The following is a 25,856-nucleotide window of genomic DNA, read 5'->3' on the forward strand; positions in this document are numbered from 1 at the left end:
TGATAGAACAATTGATTTTCAAGTTTTTTGTTAACAATAATTTTAAATGTTTGATTAAGGGATAAGATTTATCTTGCATCTCAACTTTATACCAATTTTTCCACGACCGACTTTTGCTTGGTCGAAGCATATCCGAAAATGCAGCATACCATTTCTGTTGGTTTGAAATCCTGCTTACATATATTCATAAACGACACAAAGGCAAAAATACATTTATTCATAAAGCCGCGAAGGCATAAGTATTTTAGCATATTTCCTTAATAATCAGAATCGGATTAAATTATTCCATAATTTGGTATGAGTAATTTTAAATGTACATATATTTTTCTCTTTATGTGATTAATTACAATATAATTATAATGTATCCGTATGAAGTTAATCCCCTAACTTTATAAAAAACTTAACTTTCTATAACTCATTTGCTCATCGTTTGCATGTGTATGCATATTTCGAATTTTTATTTGCATACTTTCAGCAAAAAACGTTATTTAAAAAACAATTTTAGTGGGCCAGTTCCATACTAGCTCTTCAATTAGAGTAAATTAGATCGAAATAGCCTAAATCAATAAATTTTTGTTTGCTCATTTCAAAACAAGTCAATTTTTCGTTTATGATGTTTTATATCTTTGTTTCTTGAAAAATCTTGTACAACTTAATTACAAAAATAAACAAATCAAGGAAATTGTCGATCTGTCGAATACAACAATGGTTGTAAAAAAAAAAAGAAGGAAAGCAAAGAAGTGTAAGCGCGCAACGTACATCGTATTTTGTATGCAAACCACGCAGTCGGTTTCGCATTGTGCGTTTTGCGAATGCGAGCAGTATGCTTGAAAGATTTTTTCTTCTCTTTTGTGAACAAAGTTTGCCGAACAACCAAACGAAAGTTCAACGATTTTCATTGAAATAAAACTTACACCAATCTCAATATTTTTAATGAAAATACAATGCAACAAATTTAAAATCAGCTCAATGTAACAATAGGAATATATAATAGTTTTGTCAATATAACGAAATTTGAAAACTATTTAACATTTATAATGTTGGACCAACAATAAATTTATTGTTGTATTAGCAGCCTCTTAGAGTATACGAATTTATATCTCTAGTTTACCTAATTCAATGCTCCTGTATATCATATTTTAATGAATTTAGAATATTCTTTTGATCCACATATATAATTCGGTATTCCTTTAGTTCATAAAATATCGAGATTCGAATGCAAGTAATAGGAAATTGGATTTTGCACCGTGAAAGCTGCTCGCAGGCGCATGGAAGTGAGTCAGAAAGCGCCATAAAACTAGAATGATTCTCGCGTCAGCAAGGAGACGATTCTCTTATTCATGTATTATGTAATTCGTTGGACTTCGATATTCAATCACAGAGCTGAATCATGATTTCCACGTTTATATAATTATAATTTAATTTCTTGAGTAGATTTTTGTTGGCATCGTGTGTAAGTACATTGAGAGAAATGATTTTGTTATAGGAACAAATCAAGGAAAAACAAATGTATTTAAATGTGTTAAAAAAAACGATCGATTAGTTACTATTGCGAATTAATTATTTTTCATTCGTCAATGTAACAAAGAATCAATAGTATCGCTTGCAAATAAGAGGCTCATATATATAAAAGTCGGAGATGGTCACAGGGTTTCAAATCGTAAGAAATTGACCAATTCTAGTCAAGTATTTTTTCTGTGATATTTGATTGTGATTGATCAGTTTCTTACGACTCCACGATTATCTATGATCACAATTATCTATGTAAATGAGCTTAAAGTCCAAAAGATAGTTAGATTCTATGCATGTGTATATATAGTTTGTTTCTAGCTATTATTATAGGGTTGTTCAAAAAGTTATTGCGTTTTTTCCAATAGATGGCGTTGTCCACGTTTATTTGTATGCGAGCGTGACATGAATGTCAAATGTTTACGCGGGTTTTGACACTCAACCTAAAAACCAAAAAAAAAGTTGACGCGATTCGGTCGAATTTTGTGCTTGCAATTGTGGTCGAACATGGAGAATTTTGAAGAGCATATTCGCCATATTCTGTTTTATTACTTCAAAAAAGGGAAGAAAGCAACTGAAGCAAGGGGAAAAAGTTGCGTCGAATTTACGGCAGAAATGTCGTCAAAAAACGCCAGTGCCAGAATTAGTTCATCCGATTCCGTGATAGTGATTTTTCAATCAAAAACGCTCATCGCTCCGGTAGACCTTCCAAGATTGACGACGATGAAATGAAAGCATTGATGCAAGCAAATAAGCATTCAATGATTCGGGAGCTTGCTATCGCTCTAAAAGTGTCATGGCCATTGGAAGTGTTCATGGCCATTTGAAATCGTAAAGACTTGGTAAAGAAGCTCGATGTTTGGATACCGCATGAGTTGAAAGAAATTCATCTGACGAATCGCATGAGCGTCTGCGATCAACTCATCAAACGCGAAGAAAATGGTCCATCTTGAAGCGTATGATCACGGCGACGAAAAATGGATTGTTTACAACAATGCCAGCCGAAAAAGAAATTGGAGTAGGCGAGATGAAGCACCGGAAAGACAAGCAAAGGCGGAGATCCACCAAAGAAAGTATAATGCTGTCAATGTGATGAGATTGGAAAGGATCAGTTCTATGAGCTACTTCCAAAGAACAAAACGATTAATTCCGATGTCTACTGTGAACAGCTGCAGAAATTAAGTGATCGCACAGAAATGTCCCGAGCTAATCAATCATAAGGGTGTGGTGTTTCACCACGACAATGCGAGACCACACACAAGTTTGATCACTCGGCAAAAATTGTTGCAACATGGTTGGGATGTGTTACCACATCCACCGTATAGTCCAGACCTTGCACCATCTCTTTCGCTCCTTGCAAAACTCCTTGAATGGTAAAACGTTTGCTTCTGAAGATCTCATCAAACAGCACCTAAACAAGTTTCTCGCAGAGAAGGAAGCGAAGTTTTATGAACGTGGTATTATGAAGTTGCCCGGGAGATGGCAGAAGATCATCGAACAGAAACAGCCAATATATCATTGATTAATGTTCATTACGTATATTAAATAAACACATCTGAAAATCAAATGAAAAAAACGCAATGACTTTTTGAACAACCAATTAGATGGTTTATAGTAGACTAACAGCAATCACAACAAATCAATTTGTTGTCACACATATTTACAGGTTACTTGTTACTGACGGTTTGTTAAATTAACAAAATCCTTTCTTTCAGTATGAAAATAATTTAAACGTGAAGTGTAATGGTAATTCTCACGATTTATAATATACAGAAAATGAAATACTTTTCAAAGAGGAATTTTTTATATATTAATTATTAAGTAAAAACAATTTGAATAATACTCTCTCTTGATTCTAATTATTCTTTTATTAAATCTTTTATTAAAATTATTTTATAAAAAGAAATTTTTTAACACGGAATAAAGGTTTTAGTCTTGACAACAGGAATTTAAAGTATAAATAAAACTTCATATATGAAAATTAATTTTTGTTTTAATAATGCACTATTCAATGATTATAATATTTTCACGTTAAATAAATATCTTACGACGTTTATATTTAAAAATAGTAAAATGGCAATTCGTACCATGTGATACGAATGTATCTCCATAATTTCACAGTCGTGTGGCTATGTCTCTTTCCGAACAATGTTTACTTTAATCGAAACTACTGCAATGAAATAATATACAATCAGTTGTCCATTGGATGGCGATATGTCGTGTAATAAGCGATTCCTCTTCCGCTTCGTTATCTTCAATTTAAGGAGTGGAGTTGAGCGCATCTTGTTTCTCCGCAATGCAACGGGAGTTACACGAGGAACGAGTTGTATGGAAAAGAAATAATGCACGAAGAAAGATAATGTCACAGTAGAATGATCTTCATTCCGAAGTTTGCTTATTGCATTGCACTTTGCGCATTTAGTATACAGTTAATGTTTTTTTTTTTGACAGCTAACTTTGCGACAGCGAAGTTTATTGCACGAAAATACTCACGCTATCTAACTATTGTAATATGATTGGAGGAGAAATACTGCTGAATAATACGATAAAGTTTGAAGTTTCTTAACTCGTCCGCGGCATCCGGTATCATATATAGACTTTCGCAGTTACGTAAATATATCTAAACGCCCATATCTCTTAAACAGAACATTCCGAGAACTACTTTAGTTTCCATTGTCATCTACAGTCTCTTGAAACCCGCGTGAATATAGATTTCTTGTAAAGTATTTATGTGAGATAACTCGTAACTTTCATAAAACACTCGAACTGCTCCTGGGCTATGTATAATATTGGATATCATCTCCAAGTCCTTCAAACTTGTATAAGTATATATACTTAGACAATCGCTTATATCTAGACGAGAAAAGAACAAATCCATTGACTTAATCTTCAGTATTGTTTGCCAAGAAGATTCTTGATAATTTAATTCACACTCTATATTCTTAGATTAAAGTTTACTTAAAATAAAATTTGCCAGAAAATTCTTGTGGCGATTTTAGTTGATTAAAAATTAATTTTTATTATTTTACTAACTTTTCAATAAAGGAGGCAGTTAACTGAAATATATATTTATTCTTTATATCAGTCTTTCAATAAGATCGTGAAAAATAAGAGATCTAACATTTTCGAGTTTATATAATGAGTGCTTTTGATTTGGATATTTTTCTTTATTTTTCTTTATTTATTGCTTCTATTCAAGCACTTCTTTTATCTGAAGCGCAACTATTTTTCCACTAAGTTGGAATCGCCTACGATTCTTCTTCGCACTTTCGTCTCGATTCCAAGTTACGCTTTCGATCTCCTCGTTCACTTTGTTTCGTATCGTTGAACTGGCTGGTTTATACATCCGCGTTATTTTAGTTTTCTCGTTTGCCAGACTGCGAAAAGATCCGCGTCGTTGGAAATTGACTTCGCCGCGGAAGTAAAGAACTTTAGTATATCGGTTAATTTATTTTTGTTAGTGGATAAGCTACGATTAAATTTAGGATACTTGCTCGGAGAACGGAACGTTTTATATCTTTCAGTTACTCTTCGTGTAACATTATGCAAAATGTAACAGTATATAAGAACTTTTGTGAAAAATAAATATATATATTTTATTGTTAACTCCTTCGTTCAAATTCCTTCGTTGAAAGATTAATAGCACACATTAATTACTTATCTTTTTAATAATTTTTTAATATTTATCTTTATACCATGTTTTTATTTAATACTTATCTTTATATCATATTTTTATATATTTTTTCTTATTATATAATTCTTTGTATGTGTGTTAAAAAGAAATATTGGTGATAACAATATTTCTCTTTACTTACTACAAGCTTAATTATTTAGCGTTTAATTTCTCTGTATGACAGCATTTATTAATTTCATGCTGTGCAATATGTGTTTCGTTAAAAATATGAATAAATATAATAAGAAAATCCATTGTTACATTGTAAGAAAGAAAATGTTAATTTTAACTTAAGAACTTCCGACATGAAAAATGTTAAAATTAACACAAAAATGTTAATTTTAATATTTTTGCATGTCTCAGAAAGTCTACTACGTCTTTAAGTCAAAATTAATATTCTATTTACAGTGTCACATCGAACTGAGATATTTATGTAGGAGATAACCAAGAAGGAGAAAAAGATTATCGTATGCGAGTATTCGATCCATAATCCGAAAATGCAAAATTTTTAACATAAAATCAGATGTTTCATGTTTAAACTCTTCGTCGCGTATGAGAAAATCAGAGGCAATATAAATAATATCTGTTTTTTATACGCTATTTATGACATGATCGCCTCTTGTAAAGTATGATATCACGAACAAATTGCTATCTTTTATTTGCTCTGTTATTTGCTAAATACGATTAAAGTCGTATAATCATCGTGAGTCTTTCCTATACAATTACAGATCGCGATTAGCTATGTATGTTACATTTGTGTAACATAATTACTATCTTTCATATGTTTATTTCTAGTCTAAAAAATTTAACGACATTGCGATTTGCTTATTGAAAAAGGAATATTGATTCTAAATTAATATTAATTAAATGAGGATGCGACGACAACAAAAAATTGATATTAATTCTATTTTTTAGTTATATTAATAATGTATAAAAAAAGAAAAATTATCAGATTATTTTATATTCTGGCGACACGCCACAAGTGTGATCTTCTCTTTTGAAATTCCATATGTTCTGCTGGCTAAGGTCATTCGAATCGGCTACAAATGTCTCCAATGCATTATAATTTCCCTTTTCATAGCAACCGATATTGGTCACGCGAGTTGCATTATGCAACGTTTGCTTCGGTGTTTATGCGTTGTTACAACACATTTTACGTTTACGACATTAACTAACTAACACTTAAGCCATGGGAAACGTGTATGAGTTAGTCTGAGACAAAGCTTCGATTTATCACGTCGATCGATACGATAAATACGGTATGCTTTTGGAGATTTGTCGTGTAACAAAAAGGTATTCAATCGAATAGTTTCCGTTTTTCTCTCAATATCCTATCATGATTACTCGAATAGTTTTCGAAACGATTCCAAGCATCCGACGTGCTACGAACTAAAGGAAGGTCGATTCCAATCGGAATAGTTTCATGACATTTCTTCCGGATAATACTGGTAAACTTTATCTACATACGTTGAAATTTATTCTTCGAAATTTATTCTTCGAATTGAAAAAAATAGAAAATCTACATATTTTGATACTAGAAGTAAACAGTTTTTATTTCTTGTTTCTATTTTTTAGATTAATATTATATCTTTTGTGTAAAAGGAAATTTTTCTAAAATTTTTCTACTTTTCAATAATTATATCCTTTATATTGATAAAATATTTGACCCTTTATCACTTTCTTTACTTTCATAGTAATTCGCTTGGTTCTTTTAATAAATAAGAAACATTCGTATTTCTAGTGTTAAAATGTTCGCCTTCTCATATTTCTCGACTTTCGTATGAACGAAAAAATTGATGCGCTATATTTTTCATGCATGTTGTTTCTTGTAGCGGATGTGAGAAGAATACGAAAATTAGCCCGTCGAGACTAATTTTACGGTCACCGCGCGTAAAATATTTGCGTGTGAGAAAATGTAGTTTAAATACTGCTTATATATGGAGGCATGCACCACGTGCACGATGCGGAGAAAAATGCCACTTTGAGGTTTGCTGCGATTTACAATATTTTTCTTAACTTTTTCACTAACTACGTAAAATATTGTGATAAGATAGACTATTTATGATGTAAGTATCAATTAATATGCAAATTGTTTTTAGAAATTTCGATTTTACATTCTTATACTTGTAGAATAAAGAACGCCAATTTTCCTTAAGTTTACTTTTTAATTAACTTTTTGCGGTCTTAAGAATCGCGGCTCGAGAGTTTACTGCTTTGTCGACCATTAAAGCCGAATTTTATTGCAGCGCCGTAAATTTCCGTTTACGGACGTGAAAAGAACGATTTTCTTCAAAAAGACGACCTGATATCTGTATGTCTGCATAGAGTATTGTGCTTAGTTCATTAAGTGGAAATATCAATCGATTGGTTTTGAATGAATCAATGTGATATTTCGAAATAGAAGCGATGGATTTCAATCTAACTCTGAACAATGATAGAATATTTATCGGATTACCTTGTATAGCTATCAAAAAAGGAAAACCATTGGGAATTTCATGAAATTGCAGTTCGTAACCGTACAATAATGGAGCCAAAAAATTTAACATTTTTCTCAATACTTCAGAATTTATTGTTGCATATAGAAGTATCCAATTATTGGATTTGTTTCTTTTAAAGGATGAGTTTTGAAAATAAAGTTTTACATGAATTATACAAGTATTAAAATTAATGTGTTAGTTTTAGTAGTTTTTAATAATTTGAAAATTGGAAAGAATACGATTGTTCTAAAGAAGCTGTTGATTAGGACAACAAGTCCTTTTTGTGAATAATCGAAACAGTGACAGATTGATTTCAACTGTGAAGTAATAAGTCTGATAGATTTACATATAATCATAGCAAATACTAGAATATTATGAATTTTAATTTGTTATTGTATATAATAAACCGATTTAGTGGAGAAATTAGCATGATTGGAAATTAGTATTATATTTCTGAGCGTAATCGCTTAAGGGAAAAATGACTGTGCGCGTGTGCCGTTTTTCATCTCTAGATAAAATCTGCGAAGAATGGCAGCCTTGCTTTTATAATCAAAACGAGTACTTCGAAACAAAAGCCGTGCTTATGTAATGATCTCTCTCTCTCTCCCTCCCTCTCTCTCTCTCTCTCTCTCTCTCTCTCTCGCATTAAACAATAGATTGTGCCGATCGAATGAATTGCTTTCAACGTAAAGCAATATCGCCCAACACCGCTTGAGCACGTATCGTCGAATGTTTACTAGATCTGATCTCCGGAGGAACGACTGTAATCACGTTGATATCAAGCTTCTGAACGTTCCATTTGGCGCATCGATGCGCCCGTTTAATGTCGTGAGAAGTATTGGAAGTTACTTTCGTATTTTTTCAATTGCACTTTTTTATAGCGCGAACTTCTCCAGTCGGTCTTTTTTCAGTTAAAATGTCGAGCATGTACTGAAAAAGACGTACTGGAAGGTATAATGATGCAGCCCCTTTAGCGCCATTTCAAAAGCAATAGTCGTCATTCTTTATTGAAAACGTACAATTTAGTTTCACGTAAAGAATTTAAGAAAGTGAACACATTTTTGAAGTAAAAATTTAATTACGTAAATTTTTTAATTAAAAATTTTAATTAGATTTTACAATACAAATATCATTATTTAATATTTACGCAATATAAATATCATTATTTAATATTGGTAATACTGATTTAATTATATGTAATTTAATTACAAGTAAATTTTTTATTAAAAAATTTTTACTTTATAAAAATATGCTCACTTTCTTAAATTCTTTATAATATTATCTTATGATGAAAATATTGGGTTGTCTAGAAAGTTCGTGCCGCAAAATATTTAAATTTAATAAATGAAATTAAAAATTTAAATCTTCTGCGTTTCAATTTTCCTTCAAAATCGGCACGAACTTTCCGGACAACCCAATACTACAGTAATATTCTTTTATTTTTATTATTACTTTACTACTCATTAAATCTTATTTTTGGAATAAAAACTATATTTGTTGTATGTATATAAGCGCGTAAAGACTCTTATTATATTAATAACAAAGTTTTTTTACTTTTATTAAATTATGCCAGTCTTCGCGGAATTACGTATGATTATAGATGTTATTCGTGCACTTACATTTTTAATGTCAAAAACTTGCTTCATTAATCAATTTTATGTCTATTTTATAATTTGATTTCGTAAAATTTAATTTTATATAAAAATTTACAGTATATAATCCAATAGCATTAGAAACTTTGTATTATTTATGTTTGTAAATCACTTTGTAATCATTTTAAGAATTATACATATTATAGATTGAAATGAACTCCTGAATATTTAAACGCACGTTGTAAATATATATCATAGGTTTTTTTAGATTAATTTAGATTCAGAAGTATTCTGCACGTTTACCAATATTCATTTAATTTATAAATTAAAAATGCGATTATTTATTGTATGTAAATATTACACATACTTGATATGTGCATTAAATTATACATGGATGACTTCTTGCTGCCAAATTTGTTTATTTTATTGTATAGTAATGCGCACATTCGTGTTGAAAACGTATAGGAAATATATTTGAATTATGCGACACTAGATTTTGCATTTTGTCACGACAATAAGTATTGAATAATTGCTGGAGAGAGTAGTTCATTTTCGACCGGCGATGACGCTCAATCATCGATATGCCTACGATCGCGTCGATATCCGCCCTCGATTTGGATCACTCGCGTACTAGTGATGAAATTTATGGCACATCCGCCGTACTTCGATGCATTTTCCACAAATGTCGGAGATAAACGGCGCGCGAGTTCGCCGTGAAGGAAGGAGGGATTTAGAGGGTGAGAGTTATATGAGGTAAAAGGGTTGTTAGAAGATGGTGTTCGTGCGCGTGAAGGGTTGCATCAGATGAAATAACAATCCCCGACGCGTCCCTAAGTCTGCAACGGGTGGGTAAGATTAACTGACTCGCGTGAAAATTTATGGCGTTGCCGCTTTTCAGTGTGCGAGAAAAATGAGCTCGTTGCTCGTGAGAGAGGGACGATTAACCGAGAGTAGAGAGAGTGGAGAGAAGGGAAGATACACAAATAGCCAGAAGTAAAGATTCGCAGTGTTGTTTTACTTGTTGTGAGATGTAAAAGAAATCGCAGGCTATACGATTTGTATAAAAGTTTTTGTACGACTTGACTAATTTGAAAGCGCGACATGTTGCGATATACATATGGTAATAACTAATAAGTTTGCATTATACATGTACAGTGTGTAACATATAGGTACATTTAAAATGAACAAACTAAATGCAAATTGCAACGTGAAAAACAACATTCTATTATGTTTTATAACGTATGTTATTGCATGTCAATGTGTAAAAAACGAGAACCTATTTTCTGTTGAAAAATTTTGCAGCTGTTACACGTGCTTGGCTGTAAAAGAAATTCCCTTTTGGTTTGGTTCAATATATTGATATTGTCCACATGGGTACACAATATGCAAGTAATGTTTTTATTGATCGCAATAAGAGTACAGATATATGAGGAACGTGTAAAGTTTATATCGTCGTTTTAATGAAAATTCCTCACAATTTTACTTTTATCGGCAGAATTTAGGCATTGGCATTTTAGTATCTGTTAGCGAAGGTGTTTATCTTTTATACATTGTAATCAGTCGTAACATTGCTTTAAAATAACTAAAATTCTTGTAATTATTGAAGCAGATTCTTTAAAAATATTAAAATTGATTTTTCTAATTATTTTTGATCACTTTTTGTATACGTAATTACTGTTATTTTCTAAACCTCTTTATGCAAATTAAAATATTAAAAAATTGGTTTCTTTTTTTGTGAAATTAAAATGCCTATTTTTTCAGAACAAATTATATTATATATGATAACTATATAGGTATACAAGACAAATTTAAATATTTAAATTATTATCTGAATGTATTAAAAATTCAAATCTAAGCATTTCTGAAGCAGTATATAATTTTTTGACGACATGTCTCGTATATGAACACACATCGGTAAAAATGTTTGCTGAACTCGGCTGTCTGAATATTTCAGCAAGAAATATCTAGAAGAGCCGCATAGGAAGAAGGGTTTGAAACGATGAGAGAGGAGGATCGTATTAGATGAGGTTTTTCGTAGCAAGCCGAGGCTTGAACGCATATATTGACGCGCCAGCTTTAAGCAGTTCGCAAATATTTTTCATGGCCAGTCAAACTCATATGACAGAATATGATGCAGACATTTCTGCAAGATGTTCCGTCGAGTTGTCATCAGATTGCAATATCACATATCATTCCTTTACTTTAAAAGTGACACAACTCAAAAACAGAAAAGGAAAAAAAACTAATTTTAATTTGAATTATATTATTGAGCAATCAAACAAAATTGCAGCAAAAAGAATGTATACTCTTAACATGATCAAATGCGATTTTTCATAATCTTTGAAAGATTATTTTTTTTATTTGTGACGATTTTAACAATTTTTTAACGGCATTTTTTAAGCTGTAGTGACAAGTTTTGACAATTTTTTATAGAATTAAGTTAATTCATTTTTTACTATAATAGAGTGTTTACCTAACTCATTATAATAATCGAAAATCTCATTTTGAAATAAAGGAGCGAGTAGTTTCCAAATTGAAATTTTTGTTTTGCTAAAGTTTATTCTATAGCATAATTACAAAATGATCAAACGTTTAATATTTATCCCCGTGATTATGAGTTTAAATTATAAAAGATTGAGAGATAAAGTTAATTAAGTTCTTTGTTATATTATTCGCATGTAACGTATTTCTAAAGTTTTATAATTACATGACAATTTTCATGATAACGTAACATGAAATTTGCTTAATAAAAATAATTGGTTTTAAATATAAACTTTTTTTTAATAAATATATCGTCAAACTCATACGTATACACACATACGATTTTAAAAATCACGAGTAGCTATATTTATTAGTTAAGAATCATTTAACATGTAAATTTATTAAATTAATAAAAATTTTATTAATTTTTTGCATAAGTAAAGTTGTTAATAAATTTATTCGAATATATGCTTGAGAAAGGTAAAGTTTCTTTCAAAATACTGTATATATTCGCGTGGTTCTATCAGTCTTTACGATAGGCAAATGCGCATGTTCATGTATTCACACGTGTACATGAGCAAGCAACCTGCATATATAAGTAATTTGCTGAGAAGCTCAGACGATAAACTCCCAAATTCTACTAGCGGACTAGCAAAAATGTATAAAATAAGAAGTGAGTCAAATATTAAAGTTTTCTTCCTTTCTAATAATTTAATTTTTTAGTTTTTTTAATTAATATTATTCGAAATTAAGAATCGTTGCACGCATTATTAATTAATATTTTCATTATTGCAAAATAATTGTTGAGACAAATACTTTTTTTATATTTCTTATAAGCATATAATATTTCATTTCACTTTCTTTTTCATTATAATCGGTGCCAAAGAAAAGTTTCATATTGCTCTTTCAATCTTGATTATTTTATCTTGAGAACATGCTCCTCTATTATAAGAGGAGCACATTTCGGCATTTGTCTTACATTTTTATATCTTTTATAGGAATTTCTACAAATTTTATTTACATTAATATTATTAGTTACGTCAATAATAAACTATATGATACTATGAAAATTTATATGATAAAAAGCCCATTGACTATTTCAATAAGCTATATACGTTAGAAGAAGAAATAGAAATTATAATGATATCAAAATAATTTATCGAATAATTATGAACATATTTCCGCAGTTTGTAACGTTACTAATTACGTGATTATTTATTATCATGGTATTATATTGCGCAAATAAGGTCATCAGGTGGAATACATTTGGTCGAGATAACCACGACAGCTAACATATATGAATAATGAATATTCAAATTTTAATGATAACTTTAATTTGTGGAGATAACATTGTCTATATATTTACAGCCTATTACAAATATTCTACATAGTTTTTGTAACTTCAATTTACAATAAAAATAAATTCCTTTTCGTAAAGATACTTTTAAAAAATTCACGAATTTCAAAAATTGAAGATATGTTCCCAAGATATGTTATAATCGTTTTATTTTTAAATCGAATTTAGCGATTACTGATACGTAATTGCAACGTTGAATTGTAACATTGAAAATTAAAGGATTCTGCCGCAAGCGAGTTTAACGAGATCCAATTTCGGAAACTTTATCATGTACAAAGTAATAAGACCAAAATTTTCTATGTACGTGTAAAATTTAATGACTGCGAAGGAACTTTTCGAAAAATCTCATTCGGACGAACTTTCCAAAGTTTTCTTCGTGATACTATTTCAATGTATGACGCACTTGATACATATATTCGTATATGCGTAAACGCAATATTTGTAGATTTCGAGAAAACGCGACGTTTCGCAGCGCGCCGGAGCTAATTGCGAAAAACGCATGGGAATCGAAAGTCGGGCAGGCCTCTCGTATTTTCCGCGTTATCCGGTTTTCGCATGTTTTCTCCTGTCGTGTCGCATACACATGGAAATTCGGACGCACGCTCTGCGGATGGAAATCGTTGGGAAGGCATTTACATGCACGAATTTCATCGCGCCTCGTAACCCTTCCCTACGTTTGCCTTTGACGGTATGCGTTTTTTTTTTTGGTTCTCGTCATTGCGATTTCATCGTGGAAAAAAACGTTTGTCAATCCGACAAGCGTTGCCAATGGATTATTGGTAAAATATTTTGGAATGTAAACTATTGTTTTTAAGCAAAATTCAGAAACACGAGTTAACGAGTGATATAAATTTCTATTTACATATTGTAATGTTTATTTTTTATTTTTTAATTTATTATCTACAAGACGAACGTATTATAACATATCTCATTTTAAGAAATAATTACTTGCAGCTTGTAGATCAATGGAATTAATATCAAATATTGTATATGAAATAATGCAATATTTTTTAATTAGATTATTGAAAGAATATTCATCACTGTGAGATTATTATGACTGATAATGTAATTATAATTTATTATTATTTATTTAATTATTTGAAAATATTACGTTGTCTCATATTTAATATCATAATCATCTCCGATTTATTCCGTATATTCTTTTAATAAAATATTAATGCTTAATGAAAGAGATTATTTTTATTAACGGTAGTCAATTAAGCTTATTGATTTAGTTGAATTCCCATGTATTTATAATTATATTTATAATATCATGCCGTGAAGAGGGATAATAAAGAGAATATTTAATTATGAAATTATTTATTAACAAGCTGCATAAGAATATAAAAGAGGAAAATGTATAACATCTAATATAATATGGTTCAATTAAGAGATTCGATTTTAATTTCGGAAAGATACTTTTTTATGTATTTGAAATTTTGTTTTCTGTAACTTTTTAATCTTAATATTTAATACTTAGTGTTTATAACTCCGTGTTTCCTAATTGAAGCAAGTGAATTTTCGCTTGTTTAATCACGAGGATGTTGTTGCTTTATTAAATTAGGATTACAGTAAAATTCAATTTTTAATTAATTTTATGAACGCTGGCATTATACCGGCATATAACTATATCAAACATAAGTCTCCCCGAAAGCTGAAAGGTTCTTTTATTAAAACCTCATATCTGTCGAAATTACATTAAGAGTAGAAAGAAGTTTACCAGTGTAGGCAAGTTAAACGAATGGTAATTGGCTCTTCAGACGAACCAATTAATTAAGCTTTGTACATCGCCCGTACAAACTGCTTAATGACGCCTTTCAATCGGGGAATAGCCGATTAAATAAAGTACCGCTCTGGAAGCGTTAAAGGCCATGCTTATTAAATTCATCATCAAGCTGACAGTTACATTATATATTAGATACAAAATTTTTTCGATTATTTTATTAAAAAATATTTGAAGTAAATAATATTAAACGAGGAATGTCTTAGGATCATACATGTGAATATATACAACTAATAAGGAATAAATGCTTTTAATGATCAAGCTGGATGCTTAAATAATTCTATGTGAATTTATATAATTTATTTTATATAATTAAAGCATTTTATGAAGAGTAATACTTATGTAATATGTGTATGTATTAATAATAGTTATATATATCCTCGTATATGTTGATAAAAAAAAACCTAATGAGAGACACTGAATTTCTTAATTAATATTTCTCTTTTATTTATAAATCAAAGCTGCAATTGGTGTTTAACTCTCTCAGAGAGAGATTCAAAGCTGATTTATATCACTAATTGCAATTCTCGCCACGATGTGTTATATCGACGTAAGATTCTCATATGTTCCATGGATGTCCCACAGTACGTGTCTTCCGAAACGACAAACCGTACGTGCGGGCGAATAATCGAGCCGGAATAATACGGTTATTGTGTTGGAGCGCAAGCGTATACCCACATTCTAGTAGCATTGTAGCGCTAATGACGGCGTACCACGTTTCACAGATGAGGTATTTTTAAACAGTGAGAAACCGATTCTAATACAGCATTGCGCGCTGAATAGTCTTGGGATTACATTGACACGTATAAACAGACCGATGTCACGGCGACGGTGCTTCTAGTCAACGCGCTGCATTTACATGCAATGAGGAAGTTAGGGTAATTCTGCGAGTTAGGAAACTCCCTTTCGGGATTCTCATACCGTAGACTCTTCCGACAATATCGCGTTTGTAGCGTATCCATAGAAATTTTACTATATTGTTAAGGAAAGTGTTTAGCATAATGAGCAATGAGAGACCTATTTTGAAAAGCAATCAGCAGCGTCGTCAAAGTTTGCAAGCAATTCTCAAGAATGGAAGAAGAATTTATCGTCTTGTTCATCATTTCTTTTAAAATGAGTTTCGTACAAAGCGACAAAAATTCCACTATTCGATGGATTAAAAGTGACGTTTTATTTATGCGTGAGTTTGGATACAAATTGAACATCGCGACATCGCTTTTGGGATGAGCAGTTTTATTTTTCCGTCGTCTATTAATTCTTGTGTCATTGTTGTATTATACTGCATGAAAGCACAATATTAGTCGTGCATTGATCACGGTCCCAATTTTCAGCACTTCTTCCAAACATAATCCTCTGGTGATATAAATCAATATAACGTCATGAATATTCTGCGTTGGACGCGTGTCCACGGTATTATAACTTCCAATCGACGTCAGGCCGCGTTACCGTAGACGCGCGCGTCGCCATTTCAGCAGTAAATCCTTCTACATCGTGTCCTAAAAGCCAAATCATATTACGGCGATGGGATATGATGGCATCGATCCGAGTCATTCAACTAACACTTTCACATTCCAGGATAAATAAATATGAACTCTATTATATTGAAATAAATTTATTGTCACACGTCAAGCACTTTCAGCGCCATGTTCGCGTACAGTAAATAACTGGATTATTGCGGTTTTTGCATTTAATCCATTTGTTCTCGCAATGCTCGCATGTACTTTCAATATCAATATTGATTACACGTTATCACAATATATGATCATTTTTATAAAAAGAGAATGATATGAATATTGTCTCTTATTGAAAAACAACTTTAGCTTTTTAAACAAACTTTTGAGTTTTGAGTGTTATAATTACGTCAGTGAACTTTTAATTTAAATAACTGAATTTAATCGTTAATGATTAACTCTTAATTTATAAAATTTAATTAATTCTCCCTTAGCATTACTTTTTTTACAACAGCAGATATCAACATCTTTGTCGATGTGAGATATTTATGTTTCATCTTTATATGTAATGATTCTATAGTAGGACACAGCTTACGGATGGGCGAGTTGTACGCTCGAGAACATAAACTTCATTCTCGCGAATGTACGGACGTAGGCTTGAATACATGTACAGGAAGACCACGTAGTTGCGTAAATTCCGGCCATAAAGCCTACCTAAATTGCGGGGTCTCGCGATTAATGCCCGATAACGATATTCGAATTCCACAATAGCCGCGACAACTCGGCGTACACGTATCACTGCTAGATAACTCGCATGAATGCCCACCGTCATGCTCGACATAGGCACACGACATAGGGAACTCGGAACTGATGTCTCTTTAAAGGTCGAGGATGCCGTAATTACAACGTGCCGATGTCTACCTTGCTCGTTGCAATAGAGCGTACTCGTTTGCTGCATTTGCACGGTTTGTTGTTGATGATAATCATTAGTTATGCAATGTGAAAATACTTTGAATGAGCCTAGTTTATAGTTCTTCTAGAATTATTAAAAATAGATGTATAAAATTGCAAATTTTTTATCATACAACAAGTTAAGTGAATTGACGAATCATAATTTTAAAGAGTATTTCAGATCTCTAACTTCTTATGATCATAATTTAGAATTGATTTTTTTCTTAATAAAGTTACGACGAACAGTTTTTAAGTAATAAAAGATTGAAGAATTTTTTTGAAGAAAAATAAGATGAGGGAAAAAAGTAAAATTTTCATATGTTTAAAAATGACAAGTGAATTTTAACAAGTTTAAGAATTGAAAACTTACGATAAATGCGATAATGGCTATCCATGTTTTTGCTAAAAAAAAAAAAATCTACTCTAATTTATTTAAAGAATTCATGAATGGAAGGCGATTTATTAATTTTATAGATATATTTATTAAATTTGTTTGTCAAAGTATCATATTTCTTTTAAAAATTATTATATGGATTAACGAATAAGGGATTTCTGAATAATTTTAAAATAATTCCATTTGCATTCAATACGCTATCATCATTATTACTGAGATAGAAATTATGTTATCCTTTGCATTCGCAATCCAGGTTGCGGAGTTAAAGACTCGTATTAAATGTGTTAGTGTGCATATAATCGTTATGGATTCGTCGATTTACGTATGCTGCTGATATTACACCATTACAAAACTGCATCGAAGATAAACTCGAAATAATGGCGTAACGTACACGGCGAATATTCGTATCGTATCAACGATTGTTACCGGGCTTTCCATATGCCCTGATATCCGTCAGTTAGCGAACTTTAATGTTCGATACGTGCATCATAAATGTGAGAGATTTTTACAATATTTCAGTAACAAGTAACATTATATTACGATTTAATACGTCATTATGACAATAATTAATATACATTTCCGATAATTTTCTAACATAATAATTTCGGAAAGCATCGCAGAAAATTAAAAACTTGATAAATATTAAGGAGTTTTGTTGAATTATAAAGAAAATGTAAGAATAAGTATGGAGAATATTGATATTATTTGATATTACTGTTATTAAAATAGTTTTTCCATTTTAATGTTATTATGTTGATTATGATATTGATTTTCAATGGATCAATTAAAGTGATAAATTTATAATATGTTTTTCAAATTTTGTCATTATTATTAGATTCATTCTCATAAAGCAAATCATTCCAGCAATATTACATTGACATGTATGATGTTATAGCAATGTTGCTGCAAGCTTCTGTGCTGTATGAGCTGTATATTTATATACATAACACATTTAATATATATATTCTATTTTAATGTGATGAGAAATGTATATATAAAGGAATATTGAAGAATGTGACAGTTCAATGTAACTTAATTCTATACACATAGCATATTTATTAGATTTATATTCAATCGATTTATATTCAATTAAGTTTTACTTTACAATGTACATATATATATTACAAATTTCTCTTACAAATTAATATTATTTGACAGTATAATTTAACGTTATTATAAAGTCTTCTCGCTCGATAAGAAAAGTTAATTAAAGAGGACACTCCCCCAGATTGAATGATACATTTTTCTTAGTAACATAATTATGTAACGTAACATATATAATCATGATGGAAAAAACCTAGATGCTTATTTTCGAGATAAATTTCGTACAATTCTGCGCAGATATCAAAACCTTGTAATCATATTCAAATCATAATTACAATAAACAATAAACAATAACAATAAACATAATTTAGACGATACACTGCCAAAAAGACGAACATTGAAGTTTGATGTAGTTTCCCACGCATTAAAAAATTTACATTGTCAATTGACGCACACATAATTAAGCACACATAATTAAATAAAAACACAAAAATATATAAGTAAAGAAATAAGGATGTGATGCCTATTCAAATTATCGGGAAGAAGTATCTGACGTGTAATTTTCATTGACTAATTAGAAATGTGTATGTGCAATAACACACTTGAATGGCTTCTTCTATCATGCGTATAATCATGTATGTATTATAACAATTTAAACGTGAATAATGTTAATTTAATAAATACACTTTTATTAATGAGATGCGAGATATATCAAATAATTTCTTATATATTAGGAAGGAATAATTAATGCTTTTGATCTGAACAATTTATACTGTAACAATATAAAAGAAGTTTATGTATAATATTAATTTAATTTGTTAAATTAAATATACAAAGAAGTTGAGATTTATCTTACACACACATACACACACACGCGCGCGCGCGCGCACGCACGCACACACACACACACACACACACACACACACACACACACACACACACACACACACACACATATACAATAGTTAAAAACTAGAATTTCGCTGATTAATGAACGAGAATAGAAAGGATTAATTAATAAAAAATAAAGGAAATTAAGAAAAAATATAGCAAATTAATATTTATAGAGAGAATATTAATTTTTATATAAATAAATATTAATTTTTATAGAAAATCTTTTGAATCGAATGTGATGTGTGATCTTGTAATTATTGTAAATATCAACTTCTTTGATCATTACACAATTATTACATCGACATTGATCGACTGCCTCATCAAGCGGATAACTAGCTTAAATTTAATGCCGCTTTAATAGCTATTGTTGTGTTTTGGCAGCTAATGGAATATTTTACTAGAAACAAGGAATATTACAGATCACCGCGCATATTAATCTCGTTAAATCACGTACGCAAGGTAAATAATTTTACCGCACAACGCTGTTTACGGTTGTGAACCAAACATTAATTCGAATTAACTAATAAATTGCGGCTACAATTTTGCAAAATTTTACGAAATCAAAAAAAAAATATCGTTAATTGTTTGTTTACAGTAATATTTTTTGTTATATTGTTTTATTCGTCTATTGCATATATAAATCAATTAAATATATTTTGATCCGAGTTTTATATATATGTATACATGATGTATGTAGCGCGTCGTTATATATATATATACATACACACATAAACGTCGAATATTTAAAGTCGGTCAGCCTATCAGTTCACAGAATAACGAGGTCATCAATGAGAGGTCGACGTATGTCATCGATGTTCAATGAGAGAGAAGAATTTGAAATTGTGCGACTCATATATATCAACAATTTAATAAATAATCGACACTTCAAAGTGAAAATGACATTACAGGATATTTGTTTTTCTATTTTAAAATCATAAAAACTACTACTATGCAACTTATCTTTAATTAGCTTTTGAGAATACAAATAGCGTGTACACATATGTATTCTTCCATTAAAGAAATAACATAACAACATATACAGTTCTGTTTTGATATATGAACGTAGAATTTGTTTTATTATTAAAATAGTATGACTGATATGAAAAGTTTGATATGTAAATTTTAATGAAACTGCTCGCTAGTAATAATTTGCATTTGGCAGGAATTCAAACAATACACGGCTGCATATTTCTTTAAATAATGTATTGTAAACAATATTAATTGGTATATTAATTGGAACATTGCGTATAGAAAATGTATGTAAAACTTAAGTCATGATCGATTTATTAAAACATTACAATTAGAGAAATGTCTGAAATATTATAATTGTCTGTATTCTATATATTATTTATGCTTGTATGAGATGTCTTAAGATAGCTTAGTGTGTAAAACTCTATCCATGATCTAAAATGATGTATGGAGTCTTAAAGATATTTGCGCGTGTTAGAAGTTTCGAAAGTGAGCATCCATCTATCCGTCAATAAATTTAGTTAATTGATCAATTGGATCAAAAGGCATAATCGCAAAAATGGAGAAGAATAATCATAACTTTTGCGCTTCCATCATCGTCAAATTTATTATGATATTCTGAAAATAGTAAAGAAAATATTCTTGAAAATAGTTTGAAATATGGTTTGCAAATATTTGCAAATATTTGCAAATATTTGATTGTGATTTTTTACTGACAGTTATTTTTAAATTTCTTAGAACATATAGAAATTCTTTTTTCTCTCTTACGACGTTATTAACAAAGTTCGTTAGTTATTTGGTGCAATTAGCAGCAGTTGGATAAATGTCGCGCTCATATATACAGTAATCTATATTTACTTGACGTTTATGTTGCAAGTCTGATAAAGATCTAAAAGGACACAGCTATTCATATCTCATAGCTGCTCTACTTTTCGGCTATTTACTCCGATCTTCTTCTAATCGTGTTCGGAATAATCTCTCATGAAATGCCGCCTATTGATTCAGTGCACTCGATTTCAACATTATCGCAGGGATGACTGATCCGGACAGTCATTTGAGCTTAGAGTGAACCTACGGATCCGAACTTAATACACTGCGGGCATTCGCATACATTTACATACATGCATTTATACCATATACACATACATGAATACGTTTTTGCGAGCGATAATGCAATAAGTATTTTATTTGCGGAAAGTAAAAGCAATTTAATCTAGGAATATTAAAAGGAATAAGAATAAGAATAAACTATATTCATGTTTGATATAAATGGAGTAAGATAGTGAAAGTTAAAACTTCTTTTTTATTTATATCTTAATTTAATAAATGATTCTCATTTATTAAACGAATTGCAATGGTTATTTTAGATGAAAGACAGAAAGTAAAATCTTATCTGTCAAATAAGAATCTTTTCTTGACAAAACAATTTTTCTATTTAAGAAAAAACTTATTTTTACATATAATATTGTTTAATGTCATGAATGTTTCTACTTTCAACATTATCTACGATTATATAAATTTATACGAAAGCTTATTTATATATGTACTAAATAAGTAATAGAATCATAAACGTTTAACGCATGCTTCAACCTTACGTTATCGAGATAATTGACTGCTTAGATGGCCTTTTAAAAATAGAGTATCAAAATCATTGAAAATATAATCACGGTTCTGCCCAGTAAATCGCCATCTATCCAGTAAAGTGCCGATTTTACGGAGGCTGATTGATTACTCAACGTGCTCTTTTATACTTTCGTGAATAAAACAGTCGTAATTATGACGCGAAATTGTACGCTTGTCTTAATGCTGCTATCTATTATGGTTTCTGATTATGAGTGAAAGTCTCGTTAATCATCGTCGCGAATGAATCTAATAAGGTAAGTTTAACATTATTTCCTTTACAACGAAATACTTCTCACAATTTTTAATAAAACGTAAACAACTCATTGCTGTAATAATATGTCACATATCCTGAAGTAAATTTTTTATGTGATTTTGATATTTCTATCTTTTGTTGTTTCGAAGATTAATTTTTAAAATTTATCTTTATTTGATTGTCTTTTAAAAGTTACAAGTTTTACTGGAATAATATAGAATGCGTGCTTAACTTTGTATTATATAACAATAGTGACACAATACAATATAACGTTTTAAACTTCGTATTCTATCAGTAGAATTGCACACTCGTGTTATATAAATTCTATTATCATGTTATAATGTAGAAAAAAGAAAATGTTCCTTTTTTTTTAAATAATATCTTGCAATAAATATATTTGTTCACCGCATGATAATTAATATAATCTACTATAAAATTTCTTTTAATTTAGATCAAATTTTTCAAGAAAATATTTTTCAAATGTAATTTATTGTGTGTATACCAAACATCGTATGAAAAATTGAATTGTTATCAGTTTACAAATATTCAGTGAATGAGTAGTGTTTTTTCATTTGATTGATATTTTATAAATATCATTTTATGTAAATTAAATATAATATTTTTCTGTTTCTTTGTAATAAAAAGAACATGAAATTCGTTAATATTCAAACAATAATATTGTTTTTATTAGAATGGAAGCTTCTTGAATAATTTTTCCATATTGCTAAAGAAGAAATATTTTAAGTGCTGCGTAATAATATGCTGACAACAGGGGTATGAAAGTACCGGAAGTAAATTTACTTATCGTTCATTCAACCGGTTTATCTATCATTTGCGCTCCAAAAAAAATCCATTAGCAACTCACTGGCGCGATGTAATCATGCCAATTATAGTATCGTTACTTTTATGACTGTCAGATTCATTCCGCTGAGTAGTGGAAAAATAAGCGGCCTATAAAGAAAGTATGGACGAGCTCTTGCATGTCCATGTTCCGATACTCTTGCGTGATTAAAAATTTCTAAAAAGCTGCTCTCGATGCAATAGAATAGTGCGTGTTCAAATATATATCATATCGGTATAGTATTTTCCCGTTTTTGGCTTTGTATTTCTTTAAAAACTATAGTTCTACCTATATCAAACATATGCAACATGTAATTTTGCACTGTGCAACAGTAATGACAATTGATGCAATGTTTTAAATTTGTCTTTTTTTTTATCATTAGAATTTCAATTTTTTTTATCATTAGAATGCATATTTACATGATATAAGGATTGTTATCACATTGTGTTACAATACCTTTAATGTTATGAACATACAAAAAAAAGAATAATGCAATGTTATACCTATATAACACTGCAGTGTTTCTTTAATAATTTTCGCTAACAACTAAATATAAGCGGGAAAATACATTAATAGTAATACATTAATAGTTCTTCATTTATTTATGTAATAAGAAATTTAATATTAAAATAAGAGATCATTAAGTTTATTAAGAATGATTTCATATTATATGTTACATATTGTGTATTTATTTAAATAAATTTAGATAATATCAATTAAAAGTTTTAGTAATATCTTATATGTACGAATTTGATTCGCGAGTTATCTTTTGATTTTAATAGTATATAAGTAATTATTGCATTATATTCTACAATGTAGTATACAATATGATGTAATATAATATAATATATATGATATTATGTATAATAATTATGTTTTTTATTATATTATTAAAAACAATAATTAATTATGATTTAAAGGCTTAAGACGCTCGCAATCGGAATACAAGATATCCGGGTTCGACTCCCGACCGAGGCAATATTTTTTATAATAAGTTTTTATTACAGTTTTTTAAAATTAAATTTGGAAAAATTTGGGAGGATTTTTAATATTTGATTGCGTTGAAAGTTCGACAACCATATCGGCACGCAATTATAATTTTTGAAATTAATTCACAAATTAATTCATTTTAATTTGAAATTAAATGAATATATATATAATAGTTCAACATCTTAACATTCGTAGTGGCGCTTCATATTTAAAGTGATATAATAAATTATGTTGTATTATTAAAAACAAAAAATAATTTATGAACAAAGTAGAACACACATGGTTATAAGTTGTATAAGGTATTAGAAATTTTAACGGATATTATCTGACAATAAGTTTATTTAATATAATAATAAACAATTATAGAGGGTGTTTCAGTAAGTTTGTTACAATATCTCTGTTATCGTTAATGATGCGAAAATGTCTAAGGAATTTAGTTCGTAGTGGGACACATATTGTAATTGGAATTATTTTTTTTTTAAATCATCATACTTTTAGAGATTTTAAGGTCATCGATTTTTTTTTAGAACTATATTTTTATCATTATTAGGGTATTAAGATCGAGATGAATCTAATGATCTACAATAATCTTCACGTGACTTTGAATACGAAAAAAAATCTAGGAAATAGATTCGAATAATGAAATAAATAAGTACAATAGAAAGATATGGTAAAAGAAAATTTATTGTAATAAGTGTTCAAAATTATTTCTATTGACTTTTAAACATTTATTAATTTGATTATGAAAAGAACGTCGCACATTTGCGTCAAACATTTGGGGTGTTACAGCATAAGCGGATTTCTTTTTTCATTTCGTCACATGTCATAGCTTGTATCATTAACGGAGATATTGTCTTGTAACAGAGTTATTAAAACACCCTGTATATGATATGATAACTAATCTGAAGTCTTTCTTAATGAACTTAATTTTACCTCTTATTTCTATATTAATTCTTTTATTACATAATATGAATGAAGATATTGTTATTAATGAGGTGCCGAAGGGTTTATGGGTTATCATCGTTAATTGTTAATGCTAACATTTCGTGAATCTTGCCGTTCGCTTCATCAGAGCGAAGAGCGCATTGATACTGAGCTGCTCCTCTAGACAACTGCTAACTGCTAAAAAATATATTGCTATTAATGTACTTTTTTATATCTAATTATTAATAATGCGTTTATGTACTCGATATTATAAACGAAAGAAGCAAAACTTGCAAAAGAGATGAATGAAGTGAGACGTGTACATGCTGTCATTACTTCTTGATTACACACCAACCGATTACGTGCTTTTAGACTCGTTAATTAAAAACCTTCGCCGCGGGCTGTCAGACGCCCGATCGCGAAAGTCGTTGAGAGAAACTTATATTAATTAAAGAGTTCAATAGAAAGGGCTGTAAATGCTGTTTCTCCGTCAAAGGAGCGTTCAGATTTTTAGTGATGTTTTAAATAAAAGAAAAAATATAGTAGGCGATTTTAACTTATTAAAAAATAAGAAAGTGCAATGAAATTATTTTATGAAACTCAGAGATTGTAAATTTAGTGATTTATTATTATATATTACATTATTATAT

At 29.9% G+C, this 25,856-nt stretch overlaps 1 protein-coding gene across 2 annotated transcripts in view; it reads left to right on the forward strand.

Annotated features, from left to right (window-relative positions):
• LOC108690640 (furin-like protease 1) overlaps nucleotides 1–25,856 on the forward strand; it is a 249,496-nt gene that overhangs the window by 47,537 nt on the left and 176,103 nt on the right. The window lies entirely within an intron of this gene.

The sequence above is a fragment of the Atta colombica genome, unplaced genomic scaffold (genome assembly GCF_001594045.1).
Source record: "Atta colombica isolate Treedump-2 unplaced genomic scaffold, Acol1.0 scaffold34, whole genome shotgun sequence".
NCBI lineage: Eukaryota > Metazoa > Arthropoda > Insecta > Hymenoptera > Formicidae > Atta > Atta colombica.